The following is a 17,500-nucleotide window of genomic DNA, read 5'->3' as shown; positions in this document are numbered from 1 at the left end:
AGTCCAGTCCAACCTCTGGTCTAGGTATGGAGAAGACGAGTTGGGGTTTGCAATTGAGGAAGCAGAAGCAGCCTGTGAAAGAGCTCATATCACTCCTGTGTCTGCCGTGAACAAAGATGGCTATGACTTTCAGTTGACCTGTGCAAAGGTGCTTGTTCAAGATGCAAGTATAAGCCTCGCAGAGTGGGAGAAATGGATCCCAGCAACTCAGAAGGCAAGTCTGAATGGAAGAGTGAAAGGGCTGAGAACACTAAAGAACCTCCTAGAAGCCAGAGGGGCAGAATTCCTCACAGCACAGAGGGCTGCAGAAGAGGAGCAAAGGAGGAGAGTTTCTGCAGCCCAATCAGCAGCCAATTCTTAAAATCAAACCCACAACCTTGCCCAAATTCAATGGTTCCAGAAGAACTTTCCATCAATGGAAAAAGGATTGGGTGAGTCTCCAAAGGCAGGGGGAGCCAACCGGCTCAATTGAAGCAAAAAAGTTCCAGCTCCTTGACAGTGTAGAGGAAAAAATAAGCAGAGACCTCCGGTTAGCCACATATAAGACAGCAGAAGAAATGTTCAGAGTGCTAGAAAACCGATATGGTAACAAAACCACAATCGCTCTGGAGATAGTTAGTGACCTGGAAAAGGTTCCTCCCTTAAAGTCACACCAACCCAGAAAAGTCATTGACTTCATCCAGATCATTGAGAAAGCCCTGAATGACCTTGCTGAGCTTGGCAACACCGGCGCCATCAAGAATCCTCTAGTTATTCAGTCTATAGAAAGTAAATTGCCAGATGACATAAAGACAGACTGGCTCAAATTCATGATAAACCCAGAAAACAGTGTCACACCAGACAATCATTTTGATAAATTACTCATATTCCTTAAAACACAAGAAGAAATTCTAGAGAGACTAGACCAGCTTGGCGTTAGTGGGAAGTCATATGACAAGTCTGGTAACTTGGAGAAATATGCCTCAACCCAGTCGACAAGAAAATATGGGTGTGTCGTCTGTGGAAATGAAAGACACAGAGAAAACCTCTTCTTTTGCACAGAGTTTAAAGAAATGACACCCAAAGACAAGATGGATGCTGTAGAAAAACTGGGAGCCTGCACAAGATGCCTAGAATGCCATGAAGAGGAAAATGGATGCAAAGAAACTTACCTCTGTCGAAACTGGGACTGTAAGAGCTCTAAAGACCACCACTATATCCTCTGCCCGAAGGCAGACAGAAAACAAAGGCCAGTCATGAGTAGGCAAAAGCTTACAGAGGAACAAGAGAAGTTTGTTTCTGAACTGTCCCCATACATGGCAGAAAAGTTTAGGCAAGCTTTCACCAACACCACGGCAAAGTCATACTGTACTGACAAGCCTGGAGTTATGGAGTCAAGTGCACGTCAAGAGCCACCAGTGATTCTAATGTTGTTAGAGGTGACTGCCAATGCAGGACAAAAAATAGGAACTCTGATAGACCTAGCATCGGACACAAATTACATCACCCACAAAGCTGCCAGAAGACTGAACCTGCGCAGTGAAAAAGTAACACTGATCGTGTCTGGGGTCGGAGGAATGGCCATGAAGGTAAAAACCAGGAGATATCTACTGAAAGTGAAAGTCAGGACAGCCAAAGGCAAAGAGAGGGCCCACGAGCTCCTGTGCTATGGCCTGGATGAAATTGCCAAGGTGAACAGAGGCATCAGACCTGAAAAACTACAGAAATTCTTTCCAGATATGAGACTGGAAGATCTGCGCAGACCAGAGCGCATAGAACTACTAATCAGTCACCGAGAAGGAAGACTTGCCCCGCAGAGAATGAAAGTGATTGGAGACCTGGTCCTCTGGGACAGCCCGCTAGGAATAACTGTTGGTGGAACACATCCAGACCTTTTTGAGGAAGTGGATATGGCTGCCCATACAACCAGAACTCACTTTGCCAGCTCCATGAGGGCCACCGTTGTAACACAAGGGCACACTGGATCACAGCCCCAAACAAACCAAAGTGGGAGGTTGGAGAGACCAGGCCTAAAAGAAAAAACACAAAGAAAAACCATCCGTCTACAAAGAACGGTCAGAACTGTCATTGTTCTGATACCTGCCAAAGGACAAAAGTAAAACAAAAAAAATAAATAAATAAATAAATCCACACCAAGTATCCAGAAGCAGTGTGACCTCCCTGGGTTCGAGAACCAGGAGATCAAGTGGGAGGTGATTTGTCAACCTACAGAACATCCTTCATTCACAACATTTCCTCTCTAGACCCCCAAACCAGCAGGGGGCAGTGTGAGTGCAGCCAGTGTGTGAGCACTGGACTTCCTGTTTCTTCCAGTGAACTTCCTGTGAGCATCCATATTGGATCACCAGCATGGGAACATGTCAGAACAAAAGAAATACAGAAAAGGTTGTGAATACTCACCTGAAAGCCTAAAACAACCATCCTAAAACAAAGAAACCCCTCAGTTGATGTTCAAGACGCAACTGGTAATGAACATTTGACACATTTACTTGAAATATGTAGCAGATGTCTTAAGATGTGTTGACAGCAATTGTTTGGTCTTGCATGTTTATGTTTGAAGGAATGCCATCTTTGATGCTTGCTATGTTTCAATGTAGTTTGGACTGGACAGCTGAATTTGTTTGTATGACAACTTTTAACTGCTGAAGTGGTAAACTTAAAAAACTAACACTTATTTGCTTAAACTTAAAGTGTATTTGCCATTATTAACTACAAGTGTAAAGTTTGTCTTTTTTACTTTGTTGAGTTTGATCCTAATGCCAATGCAATGTTTGTTTATTTCAAGGTTTTCGACCTGATCGACCCAACCTTTAATAAAGAAAAGAAAAAAGAATATTTGAGTTGTTCCTTTGCGTCCTTGAGGACAAAGCTCTTTTCAAGTTTGGGCAGAGAACTGAGGGAAACCTGTGATAACTTGACACCCATCATCAATGCTTCACCCATCACTGGGGTCACCTCACATGGAATTATGGCTCACACACAATGGGTACGCTTCTGATGACCTCACGGTAGCCATCCTACTTCTGACACCATTTGTAGCGAAGGGGAGTATAGTTGCCCAGCCAGGACTCGAACCCGGACCTTCTGGGTTAGTAAACTGGGGCTCTGACCGCTACACCAAAGAGCAAGGCTCGTTGGCATGTCAGTCAGAACACACCCACAACCCTAGTGATGGTCACTCCATCACAGTGTGTGTGTGTGTGTGTGTTTGTATGTGTGCGTGCTTGCGTGTGTGTGTGTGTGTGTGTGTGTGTGTAATCGCCCTTTCCAGTCATACCTCCTAATACAAAAGCATGTTGAAGGCCTCTTGCTACAGGGACTCAAATATTGCGTTTGTGTGTGCGTGTGTGCCTGCCTGCCTGCCTGCATGCATGTGTCCAGTGGTGTAGTGTACTCTTTTGTGTTGGGTATACTGTATATTTGATCATTTTTTGAGGTGGGTATACTGTATATTTTTGTGCTATTCTAAATAATGGATCCATCAATTTTAGGTGGGTATACTGAAATCCCTGAAATGTTGAGATGGGTATACTGTGTATACCTGCGTTCTATGTAGACTGCACCACTGTGTGTGTTCATGCGACAGTGACACGGAGAGCGAGGTAAAGCATGCTATCACACCCCTAGTGAGTTCAATATATTCTTACCCTTTTCCTACCTTTTCATTTTGTATTAGATTTTATCCTCTTTTTCTTCCTCTGTGAATGTATCTGTGTTATCTTTCATTCTGTGGCTGTGCATGTACATTTGTGCACGTGGCTACATGCGTGTGCATGTGTGTATGTGGGTACGTGTTTGTGTGTGTGTGTGTGTGTGTGTGTGTGTGTGTGTGTGTGTGTGTGTGTGTGTGTGTGTGTGTGTGTGTGTGTGTGTGTGTGTGTGTGTGTGTGTGCATGCGTACGTTTGTGCGTGCGCAACCCCACATGTGTGTGTGTGTGTGTGTGTGTGTGTGTGTGTGTGTGTGTGTGTGTGTGTGTGTGTGTGTGTGTGTGTGTGTGTGTGTGTGTGTGTGTGTGTGTGTGTGTTTTGTGTGTTCATATCTGTGCATCTCTGGATTTGATCTGTCTGGTTATGGATGTTGTTCATTTCCTCTACATTTGGGTCAATTAACCCCGCTCAATCTATCACCGCATGTTCTGTGTAAACTCAATTAAATGACTGCATTGTAGGCGAACACACACATACGCATGCACACACACACATGCACATACAGGAGATGTAGAGTCACACACGCTCTGATACACACACACACACACACACACACACACACACACACACACACACACACACACACACACACACACACACACACACACACACACACACACACACACACACACACACACACACGACCCTCCGGGTGGGCCTGCATCTCTGAGGAAGGAGGAGAGTGTATCAGTAGAAGCATCTCATTTCCCCAACGTCATTACATTCTCATCCCCAGCAGCACCTCACAACATGGAGGAGACAGAGAGAGAGAGAGAGAGAGAGAGAGAGAGAGAGAGAGAGAGAGAGAGAGAGAGAGAAAAAGAGTGAGAAAGAGAGGGAGACCAATCTTGAAGGGAAGGTGAGCAAAGGGGCGGAGTAGAGGAAGTAAACATTGGTGGAATGAAAGAGGGAGATACTGGGATAGAGAGAGAGAGGGATGAAAAGAGAGGGAGGAGTACGTGGAAGAGATGGAAAGAGGCAAAATGGTTTTCATAGGAGGGAGTCAGCACTAGGCTGAAACACAGCAGGGGGTTAAAAAAAACTTTTATTGAGGGGTGGGGTGGGATGGGGGGGATGTTGACTACTCAATACATTTTATGATTTATTTATGTTATTATATACAGTATATTTGGGGGGGGTCTCAAATAGGATAATACAGTGCAGAGTGGGGACAGGACACCAATGAGTGGATGAATCAGTGTTGTCGTATTGGGCAGTTACCCATCCAATTGGGCTACTTGGGATTGCAATCTGCTGGTAAAAACGGGAAAAACTTTCCCTGCAGTTTTCTGCCCATAGAAATCAATGCAATTTGTTGAAATTGGGAGGAATTTAGCGCACTTTTTTGAGAACCTTTTGGGCGGGATTTGATCAGAAACATCTGGCAACACTGCCCCCAATGCATTCATTCAGGCCCAGGTTTATCCATTAAGGCCAGAGGTACAGTGCCCAGGGTCACCAACCATTTTTGACCAGTGAGAGGGCACCACAAGACACAAATTTAACAAATATTGTTCATCAAGGGGGAACCAGTTAGGTATAGTAGTGCCCTGGGGGCACCACATTTGCTTAATACAGTCCTGCATTCATTCATTCAAACCTTTGCAATAGCTGTGGTACTTTTATATGAGAAATTATGTGGGTTTTTTTTTCAAAACCAATTCAGCATTATTGGGTATACGATACTGGAGTTGTGTAACATCATTATTGTGCACATTGCGCAAATGTTTGTATCTGTTTGCACAGTATTTGATATTGTACTGACCTGCATGGGTCATATTGTCATAATGATAAATGCGAGCATAACAAAGGCACTCTGTGTGAATATTTGTTTGCCTCTGTGTATGTTTGTTTTTGCCTCTGCATATGCTTGTTTTGCTGGTGTGTGTGTGCGTGCGTGCGTGCATGTGCGTATGTTGCAGATGCATAGATGTGTGTTTATGCTAATTAGGTAAGCTGAAGAAAGCTGGGTTAAGTACTGTCATCAGCAGGAACAGGCAAGGACCTATGGGAGCAACACATCTCAGAGAGAGAGAGAGAGAGAGAGAGAGAGAGAGAGAGAGAGAGAGAGAGAGAGAGAGAGAGAGAGAGAGAGAGGGAGAGAGAGAGAGAGAGGCACAAACAAACACACAGAGGCATAAATACTGCGTACTGTCATTATGCTTGTTTTTCAACCATTGTATCTGGGTTAAAAGATACACAAACACTTCATTAGTTGTTGCCGTAAAATAGGGACCCTGCTGGTCTCTGTGTGTGTGAATACCTTTTTAGCATTGTTAGTACTTCCTCCACATTAACAAATCATGAAACAAGTTCCTTTAAAGGTGCACAGTGTAATATTTTTAGTACAGTATTATATTTCTAGAGGTCATGCTGCCCGTTCACAAATGCCATATTTTTAACAAATTCTTACCGTCACCATACAATTCTAAGTATTCATTATGACTGAAAATGGCATTTTTCATACATGAAAAGGGGGATCTTCCCGTGGTCCACCATTTTGAATCTCCGGGAATAGACATTTTTAGATGCATAACTTGCTGTCCTTTGGTCAAACTGTTACAGTAAGTATTGGTTTATTATTTTGTAAATATTCATGAAAAGATCAAATGTGCCAATAGCTTGCACAGTTTCAATGTGCAGCATAGTTGCAATACCTAGTCTGGCCACAATCCTACACAGCGCATTTAGTAAATCATGACACTAATTTTCCACTTTCATTCCATTTCAACAGTGTCAGCTTTGATTGCTATGCTTCCTATATGTCCATCTGTCTGTCTCTATGGTATGGCTACCAGGCATCTTCACGTACGGAGTTGTTATACATGCCCAGGAAAATAGCTAAATATTAGAATGGAAACACATGGAGGGGAAAAAAAACATATTCACTGCAGATAATCAAGGTCTTCACATTTTAAAGAAACCTTTTGTAATGCAGCGTGCCCCTTTCATTTGCAATCCATGTGAAAACTAAAACCTTCATAACCTACTGACATTCAGACTGCGGTTGCGAGCACCCGCACACACACACACAACCAGTCCCGAACATTTGTTCCTCTCTCACACACGCAACTTTTTTGAGTCCTTGATATTTCAGTCCCAAATTATCTGCTGCACTTGAACCCAGACGAATGAAGGTCAGGGTTTTTAAGCCACACTTAAGCGCTCTCCGAGATGGTTTTGCAGGTGGCATATCTACCCAAACCCTGACTGCCGCCCATGCAGGGCTGGACTGGCCTGGCCATGTGGCATAGCGGGCAATTCCCAGTGGGTCCGCACCCTTGTAGGCCCCTATTTTCAAAAATGTTTTAAAAAAAATTGTGAGTCAGTTCTGCGCCGCTAATTGTGAGGGGCTACTTTAAGCCAAAAGTGCCCGGATCCTATTTCTCCCCCAGTCCAGCCCTGCCCCGATGCCCCCACATCGAGTACCCCTTAAGCTTTTACAATCCATAATTTCCTTTAGGGTTAACCCTTTGACGCATTGCTCCCCTAGTGGATCCCGTATCCGCGACAATGACAATCATACACAGTGTAATACAAAGTAGTGAACATGTTTTGTCTAAAACACATATTTTAGAAAGGAAATCGATGTGTATAGCCAATACATACAATTGACTCTACAAAGTAAATCCCAACCCTGTAGCTGCTAAGGTTCGCTAGAAATATTTATGGCAATCACACACATTTTCAATGTTATGTAAACAGTCTTACCTCGCCAAACTAACATTCAATTTATACACAATAGGCTGCTCAAATAAAACCATTCACTAAATCTAAAAATTATTTACACCCACCGAATCAAACCCATGAAGTGTGAACACTTAAAACTTGCAATTTGATGTTTTATCATGTTGCTTACCAGGAAGGGATTAAACTGTTGTATTTCCACAGTGAAAAAAGCCATGGAAACTTCATGATGGAGGTGATAATAAAATCCTTTATTTACCTAAATTGAGGGTGTATATGGTTACTGTGAGTTGTTTTATGTCAGAAACGATCAGATTTGTTCACTAGATTTCATTATTTTCCGTGTTTTGTCACCTTTTCTGATGCGATTTCTACATGCGAAAGTCACTTCCGGGTTTCCAAAGGCATTGTAGCTCAGCCATGAATTGGGTTTATTCACGAAGCGCTCTAAAGAACTTCCGGATTTCGCTACGCCAGTGTCTACATTTCCGGTAAAGAATGTTGTTACATTGTGGCGGTAATTTTGAGGTGAGGTAAACAGAAGCGAGCGATTTTGAAAAGTGTATTAGCCTAGGGAAGTCGAACGAAATAGGACTATATAATACGCGTATTACAATTATTGTTCTTAATTATTATTACTATTGTTATTATTATTATAATTATTATTATTGCTGCTGTTATTGTAGTAGCAATAAGTTAATGTGGCGGCTTAAGCTTCAGCGACGCGAGAGCTCAACAGCTGAACACTGTTGTGTACCATTATGTACTTCGTCAGCAAGGTACAATTCTGTCATCAGTTTCCACACTTTTCCCACGGATGACCAACGAAGGAGATGAGTTGCGAATATAAAACGGGATGCCTTTGTCGTCAGCAATCGCACCCGGATTTGCAGTCGACATTTCGTGGCTGAGGACGTGAACGAGCCGTCGGCGGAAGGGGGGGAAGGAGGCTGAAACCGGGAGCCATACTGGTGTTGTTTGAATGGAACAACTTCTCTCTTGGAGAACGGAGGCTTTCCGTATGGGAGCGTAGGCCTACGGCTAGACCTGCCCTACCTGTCCCTGAAGAACCACCCGAACATGACTATGACGACCGTCCATATCCGGGTTTTGTGGGAAAATACGGTGGACATCATCCACGGTAATTCTGGGCATATCTTGCAGACATCAGGTGTAAAACGACATGGTTTATGAACTTCAAAGACGCAGAAGGTTGGTTGACACTTCGTTGGATGACAGACAGCTGATTAGAATTTATAAATAGAACGCTGTGACCGGAAGTTTAATGCTGGCGTACTGTAACCAGGAAACGTTTGTGAATAATTCGGTCTGTAGTTTAACTTCTCAGGTCTAAAAGTGATTGACACCTGTTTTGTCCAATAGTAGTGGCCTATTGTTGTGTGAAATGAGCGATCTGCCCACCAGAGAGCAAAATGCAAACGTGATTGGTCAATGCTTAGCAAGTTTGTTTGTGCCATGTTATGGTGCGTCGTAGTCTCCAGTAGTGCGCAATGTAAACACAAAGCAACAGCTGGTACAGTTACAACACTGTAAAGGTAAGTCAGTTGATATTTAATTATTATATGGACAATTACATTGGTTCTCTCACTTTTGTAACAGTTAGAACACTGATATTATCCTTAAAAGCAAGCACATTCATCAGTAGGCCTATGCACTGCAACTAAAACACAAGGAATGGAGTGAGCCTCATCATAGCCACTCTCCTTGATGAAAAAGAAAGGTTTCTGACCTCAAGGCTTCATGGCTGCTATCTACATATTTTATAAGGCAGGTTAAAGCACGTTTTTGATATTATTCTATACTATTTAGGTCATAATAGGCTAAATGACTCTACTCATGTATCTTCAGGAAAAATTCAAAAAGCCACACTAGACACAAGACGAAGATGTCGGACAAAAACGGTTGCTTTTTTGCTGCAGACATTCACCTAGTTGACTTGGCTAAGTTACAGTTACTTCCATGATGAATACAAAGTAGAAATGGGGAAACTAGACTCAGACCTTAGAAAGCAGTCAGTCTCAAAAGGAAAGGCCGCTTGGTAACACTTTATAATAAGTACCCCTTTTTAGGCATTACTTAAGGGTTAGTTAAGCCTTATTTTACCATTAGTTAACCCTTAGTGAATCACGAGTTAATCATTATGTAAGCATTATTTCTCATTTCCTAACTATTATCTACTACCGTTAGTAAATAGTTCACAGCACGAAAAGGGGGATTTGTGACAATGAACTCGTCCCTAATCGTCCACGGACTTGCCTAACTTTCGTCTGATTTTGAGCGCTTGAGAGAATCAAAACTAACAATTTTGATGACACCTAACTCGCCCGGAAGCGAATCGCGAGCCGCGAACAGGTCTCACAGCAGGGTGTTAATGGCCCAACGATTACCACATGAAAGGCAATGACAGCCAGCCCGGAACGCGGACTAGCCTTGCTCTTATTGGACGAAAAAGACACGTGACTCATGGGTAAAAGAGGTGCGCTATTGGTTAGCAGCTACGACCTTCTATTGGTCACGTTGGATTAATTTATGCAGACCGTATACAGTAGGTCCGTATAATTATGCAAAAATTATTATTAATAATATACCTAGGTTGATTTTACTTTGTATATTCACATCATTATATTCACATCATTATAGGCTGCACTGTGATGGGGCTTTAGCATGCATGATGTGAATTTATTGATAAAATGAAAATGAATGAAATGAAAATGTTTTTTTTAAAAACGCTTTTAATATCACACCAAACAATGTACACACACTTTGACAAGAACCATGCAACTACACACATACCCTGCAAACAATATACTATATATGCAGTGATGTACACAGCACTCAGGTCACAAATGTACAACTAGGAAACATTTCATTGCCGACAAGTTAAGTTTGGGCAGGCTGTCATCATGCTTTAGCGTACGTATCGCACGCTAGTGCATGGTGCGACGCATTTTGAATTCAAAGCGTGCTCCTCAACGCAACGGTAAAGCGCTTGCATGCACTTTCGACAAGTGACGAGGTTTACGCAGTTTTCCCGCCGTGTCGGCGATTTTGTTTTGTCACAGCGCATTTCTGTTACTAAACGCAAATATGTTTTGCTGTGCCCTAACCAAAACCACCCCTAAACCTAACCTGTCAGTGAAGTAATGTTTCTGCTGCTTTACTTTTGCCAAGAACAGCGAGATTAGGCGAATTTCTACCTAAATTGTGCCTAAACCAAAACCATCCCTAAACCTAACCTGTCACAGGGCGTTGTGGAGCACGACTTAACTTGAAAATGCGTATTGGGCACACGCGATAGTGAGTTCAAATCAGCGTGTCATAGATACGCTTAGCCTATGCATGATGTTTGGGAAGGGCACAATTCATAAAACTCAGAAACATATAATGCTTTTTCAAAAAAGGGTTCTATGTTCCCCGCTGCATCCAAGTAGACTGCTGCCACATTGCTAAGAGCAGGTTGTTGTTACATCTCTGACAGGTTAGGTTTAAGGATCGTTTTAGTCAGGGCACATACAAAAATGGATTTTAGTAAAAGTTGTCAATTCATAGTAAATATGTGGTAAATATGAAAGTAAGAGGAAAAATACTACAGGTACTGCCTTTTAATACAGACTATACAGGTATGTACAACATTATAAACATTGCTGTTGATTTCATGTTCTTCAGACGCCAATCATGCCAGCAGGGTCTACTGAAGGTCTCTGGTCACTGCGTCCTCGTCATACTGCAACAGGCACTCAGTCTCACTTCTGGGAGCTGTAGAAACAACAAATAAATTAATACTTCACCATGCACCTCATATTGACATAGCAAATATATCAATAAGCAAGTCATATTGAGCCCAACAGGGATAATCTCCTATTTCAGTCTTCTATGGTCTCATGCACTATGTCTCCCTGCCAGGATATGTAGGATGTAAGAAAATAAATCAAAACATAGCAATGCACAGCATTGAGAACTTATCTATAAAGTAGCACAAGTCATATTGCCAATGTAGGCCAGGGGTGGGGAACCTATGTCTTGAGGGCCGTTTGCGACCCTTGAGGCCGTTTTATCTGGTCCCCGATATAATTTTAATGTTATTCAGCTTCACATAAAATATGACATATTTTGTAAAGGAACCTTAGAAAATACATTTGCAATACAATTAAGTTATATTCAGGGAAGCTGAAGAAGGTGGTGTTTGTTTAAATGTGGCTGCCTTCAATATAGGTCTAAAGTGAAGGGGAAAATCCTGGTTTGTGTTCATAGTACGGCCCTTGGAGAACTTTTACGGCCCCTCGGGTGAATTTGAATTGGCCCTTCGAATGAGAAAGGTTCCCCACCACTGACGTAGGCTATAGGTTAAGCTTACCCTCTTTCACTCTTCTGTGGTGAGACTGTGCCCATTTTGGGTTGACCTCCACACGCGTCTGTAGCACAGCACACAGGATTGCAGGACACAGCATCCTGCAGGACACTACAAAAAAACAAACAAACAAAAAACAAGGGGAATGAATAAATTACCTGACCAGTTATTAAACAAATGAAAATTGATGTGCCAGAGCTGTGGTAAAAGTAACCTTGGGTCCAAATCATCTAGGCCTAGGGTGTGTGTGTGTGTGTGTGTGGTAAATCCAGTGTTCACATTATTCAGATATGAGAATTAATTAATTCATTCATTTTAACTGACATTAGTACATACCCATATCAGTGCCATTTCACCCTGCCAAGACACTGGACCTGGGTCTATTGGAGCTCTCTGCTCAGGGTGTCCTCGTTATACTGCAGCAGGCACTGTTGTTTCTATAGTTCCTAGAAGCGAGACAAATAAATTAATACTTTGCCATGCACCTCATATTGACATAGCAAATATGTCAATAAGCAAGACCTATTGAGCCCAACAGGGATAATCTTACACTATATCAGTTTTCTGTGGTCTCTTGTAAGATTGGCCCATCACCATTCTGCAGGACACTACTGTCTCCCTGCCAGGATCTGTAGGATGTAAGAAAATAAATCAAAACATAGCAATGCACAGCATTGATTACTTATCTATAAAGTAGCACAAGTCATATTGACAATGTAGGCCAGGGGTGGGGAACCTATGTCTCTAGGGCCGTTTGCGACCCTTGAGGCAGTTTTATCTGGCCCCCCGATATAATTTTAATGCTATTCAGCTTCACATGAAATATGACATATTTTGTAAAGGAATCTTAGAAAATACATTTGCAATACAATTAAGTTATATTCAGGGAACCTGAAGAAGGTGGCGTTTGTTTGAATGTGGCTGCCTTCAATATAGGCCTAAAGTGAAAGGGAAAATCCTGGTTTGTGTTCATAGTACGGCCCTTGGAGGACTTTTACGGCCCCTCGGATGAATTTGAAGCGGCCCTTCGAATGAGAAACGTTCCCCGACCCTGACGTAGGCTATAGGTTAAGCTTACCCTCTTTCACTCTTCTGTGGTGAGACTGTGCCCATTTTGGGTTGACCTCCACACGCGTCTGTAGCACAGCACACAGGATTGCAGGACACAGCATCCTGCAGGACACTTCAAAAAACAAGGGGAACGAATAAATGACCTGTCCAGTTCTATAAAAAAGAATACCCTGAAAAAGAACACCCTGTTGTTTCTACAGCTCCTAGAAGCGAGACAAATAAATTAAATATTTTGCCATGCACCTCATATTGACATAGCAAATGTATCAATGAGCAAGTCATATTGGTCACAAAGAAGTTAATCTTACATTCTTTCAGTCTTCTATGGCGAGTTAGGCCTTCAGGTGACTCGTCTTCGCCATATTATGAGACAGCAGCCTGTGAAAACATGGTAAATAGAATAACCCATTAACCTTGGGTCCTAATATAATACATGGACATAAACTAGCCTACATTATTTAGACAAGGTCAGTAGACCTCCACGTGAAACAATAAGAAAAAGTGACCATACATAATTTCAATTTCTTGAAGAGGCCATCTACACTTATTTGTGCAACAAGTTCTGTTTTGAGGACCCATACTTTTAAAGGACAGGTTGCCTACTGTTGCAAATGGCAGGGTATTTCACATTGATTTCGGGGTGGCGTGCTCAACTTGACCACTCTGGTCGAAATTGAGCTCGCGCTGACACATTGGGCTCGCGTTACTGAGAGCTGCCGCCAGAACTACTCACGGTTAGCTTTCATAATATAGAACGCAACAAGGAAGAATCGGTCGGTTTGGTGAAAGGGCAAGGTGTTTCAAGGGATGTTAGCTACTCGATACATAGTAGTGACGCTACGACCAAGCTACTAGAGAATGTAATTAAACTAGTCGCTTCGCTACTGCCCAGCACTGAAAACCAACACACCCAGACGGCACACCAGTCTTTCCAACGTCGCCTAGATGCATTTTTCCCGCTGTAAACTACATTGGCAAGGCGTCTAAGCGTTAGTTCATCAGCGAAATGCCGGGCAGACGTGAAAAATGAGCAGTGCCCAGCATCTAGTTGATGAGCTAACGCAATAGCATGCTAACGGTAGCCTTTGTCTATCTTTAGGCAGGGGAAAGGCAACTGAGAACGAGCAATGTCAAACAATTTACCATCAACAAGTATAGTTAACATATTCACTGTTTCACCACAGCATTTTGTCATTACGATGCTCGCAAGTCATCAGAATTTCCTAGCGTACAGCAGCAACTAGTGTAGTCACATTGAGGGGACTTGAGCTACCAGCTATGTAAAGCGGCTGTGCCATAACTTAGCAATGGCGGATCTGCTATTCAATCGCTCTTGAGTACTGAAACTTTAAACCACAGTTGAGTAAAATGTACTTACATGTATATGAAGCCCATTTTCCGTTGGTATGTGAGGAACTTTCCCCCCATATCGCCAAGAAACTTGTAAACCACACAGACAACGCGTGGTTCTGTTCAATCAGGAAGGTGCTGTGTTGACCGCGGCTGATGGCTTCTTTGTGGCTTGTGTGTGGAATTCGCATTGTGCCAATTCGTTTTACTGCCACCTAAAGGCTTGGTGTAGAACTAATTTAACCAGAGACGGTCTATTTTCAACTAACTTGAACAATCCTTGCTTTAGTTCAGAATACCATTTAAAAACCAGAGTGACCAAGCACATTGATGTTTTTCCTCAAAAGCAGCTGAGGAACCTTTTTAATTCGAAGGGTCACTTCAAAATGTATGTCCAAAAAAGATCATTCAGATGATTCTATTTTGATAGCCTATTCTGTAGGTTCATTTAAATGTTTATAGCACAGATCGAATTGTTTGATCAACTTAATTTCTGAGCTTATAGTATGTACTGGCAGCAAAGCTGTGGCTAGTAGAAATGTTTAATGCAGGGGTGGGGAACCTTTTTCATTCGAGGGGCCACTTCAAATTCCTACCATGGTCATAAAATCCTCCGGGGGCCGTACTATGAACACAAATCAGGATTTCCCCATAAAATTTAGGCCTATATAGACACCTTTAGGCCTATATAGACATATAGACATCTTTAAAGGTAGACACCTTTAAAACAGTCCCCACCTTTTCTAGGTCCCCTGAATATAGGCTAACTTAATTGCATTGGAAATGTAATTTCTAAGATTCCTGTGAAGTTGCAAAACATTATAATGATATCAGGGGCCGGATAAAACGGCCTCAAGGGCCCTCGAGACATAGGTTCCCTACCCCTGGTTTAATGGTTAGTGATTCTGAAAAACACCACTGGGCAGCGTGAAAAAACATAGCACACACACACAGACACACACACACACACACACACACACATTTTAGTAAAAGGCCAAAAAATGCCCTAGGGCCCCCAACAATCCCGTTGCCTAGGGACCCCAAAATCCTAGAAACAGGCCTGCCGACCCCCCACTCCCTCCCACCCACCTGACCTCACCCCACCCCACCCCACTTGAAATTGACTGGGGCAGCTCCCGACCTGATCACTGGCATTTACATATTAAAGGCTCTTCTAAGAAGGGGATGGGAGGGGGGCATGGGGGAGCCGCAAATGCTGTGGCTTGAGGTATGAGGCAATTTAAGGTGCAAAACTCATCCACAAATTCCTCTTTTCATGCAGTGGTTAGTGTGTGCTGATATAACGGTTTGCTAAGCAAAGTGAAGCCTTAAATAAGCCTTATTTTAACAATAGTTAACCCTTAGTAAATAGCGAGTTAGTCGTTTTGTATATGTTATTCCTCAGTTCTTAACTATTATCTACTACCATTAGTAAATGGTTAGTGTGTGCTGATGTAACGGTTCGCTAAGCAAAGTTAAACCTTAGTTAAGCCTTATTTTTAACATTAATTAACCCTTAGTGAATCACGAGTAAGTCGTTATGTATGTGTTAATTTCATCATAAGCAATGCTTATCAAGTCATTTGTTAACGTTTTGGAAAGCATGGAAAGGTTTTCACTTTAAAAGTTCCCCAGATATGTGCAAGTAGTGAGTTGTAACTTCTTGTTAATGCATAAGCAATGCCTAACAAATCATTTGTTAACGTTTTGTAAAGCATGGAAAGGTTTTCACTTTAGATCAGTTCCCCAGATATACTTAAGTAATGAGTTGTAACTCCTTGATAATGCATAAGCAATGCTTAACAAGTCATTTGTTAACGTTTTGGAAAGCATGGAAAGGTTTTCACTTCAAAAGTTCCCCAGATATGCGCAAGTAGTGAGTTGTAACTTCTTGATAATGCATTCGAAATGCCTAACAAATCATTTGTTAACGTTTTGTAAAGCATGGAAAGGTTTTCACTTTAGATCAGTTCCCCAGATATACTTAAGTAATGAGTTGTAACTCCTTGATAATGCGTAAGCAATGCTTAACAAGTCATTTGTTAACGTTTTGGAAAGCATGGAAAGGTTTTCAATTTAAAAGTTCCCCATATATGCGCAAGTAGTGAGTTGTAACTTCTTGTTAATGCATAAGCAATGCCTAACAAATCATTTGTTAACGTTTTGTAAACCATGGAAAGGTTTTCACTTTAGATCAGTTCCCCAGATATACTTAAGTAATGAGTTGTAACTCCTTGATAATGCATAAGCAATGCTTATCGAGTCATTTGTTAATGTTTTGGAAAGCATGGAAAGGTTTTCACTTCAGAGAAGTTCCACAGATATAGGCCTACTTAAGTAGGCCTAATGGGTTTCAAATTCTTTAAAAAGGCATAAGTAATGCTTATGAAGTCATTTGTTAATGTTTTGGATAGCATGGAAAGATTTTCACTGAAAAAGTTCCCCAGATATGCGTTAGTAATGCGTTGAAACTTCTCAATAATGCATAAGCAATGCTTATCAAGTCATTTGTTAACGTTTTGGAAAGCATGGAAATGTGTTCACTTTATATCAGTTCCCCAGATATACTTAAGTAATGAGTTGTAACTCCTTGATAATGCATAAGCAACGTTTATCAAGTCATTTGTTAATGTTTTGGAAAGCATGGAAAGATTTTCACAGAAAAAGTTCCCCAGATATGAGTTATTAATGCGTTGAAACTTCTTGATAATGCTTACGCAATGCTTATCAAGTCATTTGTTAACGTTTCGGAAAGCATGGAAAGGTTTTTACTTTAGAACAGTTCCCCAGATATACCTAAGTGATGGGTTATAAATCCTTGATAATGCATAAGCAATGCTTACCAAGTCCTTTGTTAGTGTTTTGGAAAGCATGGAAATGTTTTCACTTAAAAAGTTCCCCAGATATGCGTTAGTAATGCGTTGAAACTTCTTGGTAATGCATAAGCAATGCTTATCAAGTCATTCGTTAATGTGTTGTAAAGCCATAACAGGTTTTCACTTTAGATCAGTTCCCCAGATATACTTAAGTAATGGTTCGTAATTCCTTGATAATGCATAAGCAACGCTTAACAAGTCATTTGTTAATGTCCAGAAACATCCATGAGGGGCAGTCACATGAGCCTCAACTTAGGCCTAGGCCTACTGTTTGCCATGCTACCAGTCATCACACACTAACCATTACAAAAGGGTTAAATAAGACTTCACTGATGCTAAAGCAAGAGTTTACAAACCGTTACCATACATGCCTAATAGTACTTGATAATGGTTAGTTGGTAGGAGACAAAAAAGAGATAATGTTTTTTTCATAAATAAA

General features: G+C 41.8%; 1 long non-coding RNA gene across 1 annotated transcript; it reads right to left on the bottom strand.

Annotated features, from left to right (window-relative positions):
* Positions 1-11,003: 11,003 nt before the first annotated feature.
* Positions 11,004-14,320, bottom strand: LOC134455148 (uncharacterized). The gene is made up of 7 exons (XR_010036044.1): positions 14,214-14,320; positions 13,144-13,213; positions 12,843-12,947; positions 12,315-12,393; positions 12,101-12,210; positions 11,771-11,875; positions 11,004-11,172 (listed from the first exon to the last, which is right to left on the bottom strand). It is a non-coding gene; the product is annotated as an uncharacterized LOC134455148 (long non-coding RNA).
* Positions 14,321-17,500: the final 3,180 nt, after the last annotated feature.

The sequence above is a fragment of the Engraulis encrasicolus genome, chromosome 9 (genome assembly GCF_034702125.1).
Source record: "Engraulis encrasicolus isolate BLACKSEA-1 chromosome 9, IST_EnEncr_1.0, whole genome shotgun sequence".
NCBI lineage: Eukaryota > Metazoa > Chordata > Actinopteri > Clupeiformes > Engraulidae > Engraulis > Engraulis encrasicolus.
The sequence above is the reverse complement of the archived record's forward strand: the minus strand, read 5'-3'. Positions and strand labels throughout refer to the sequence as shown.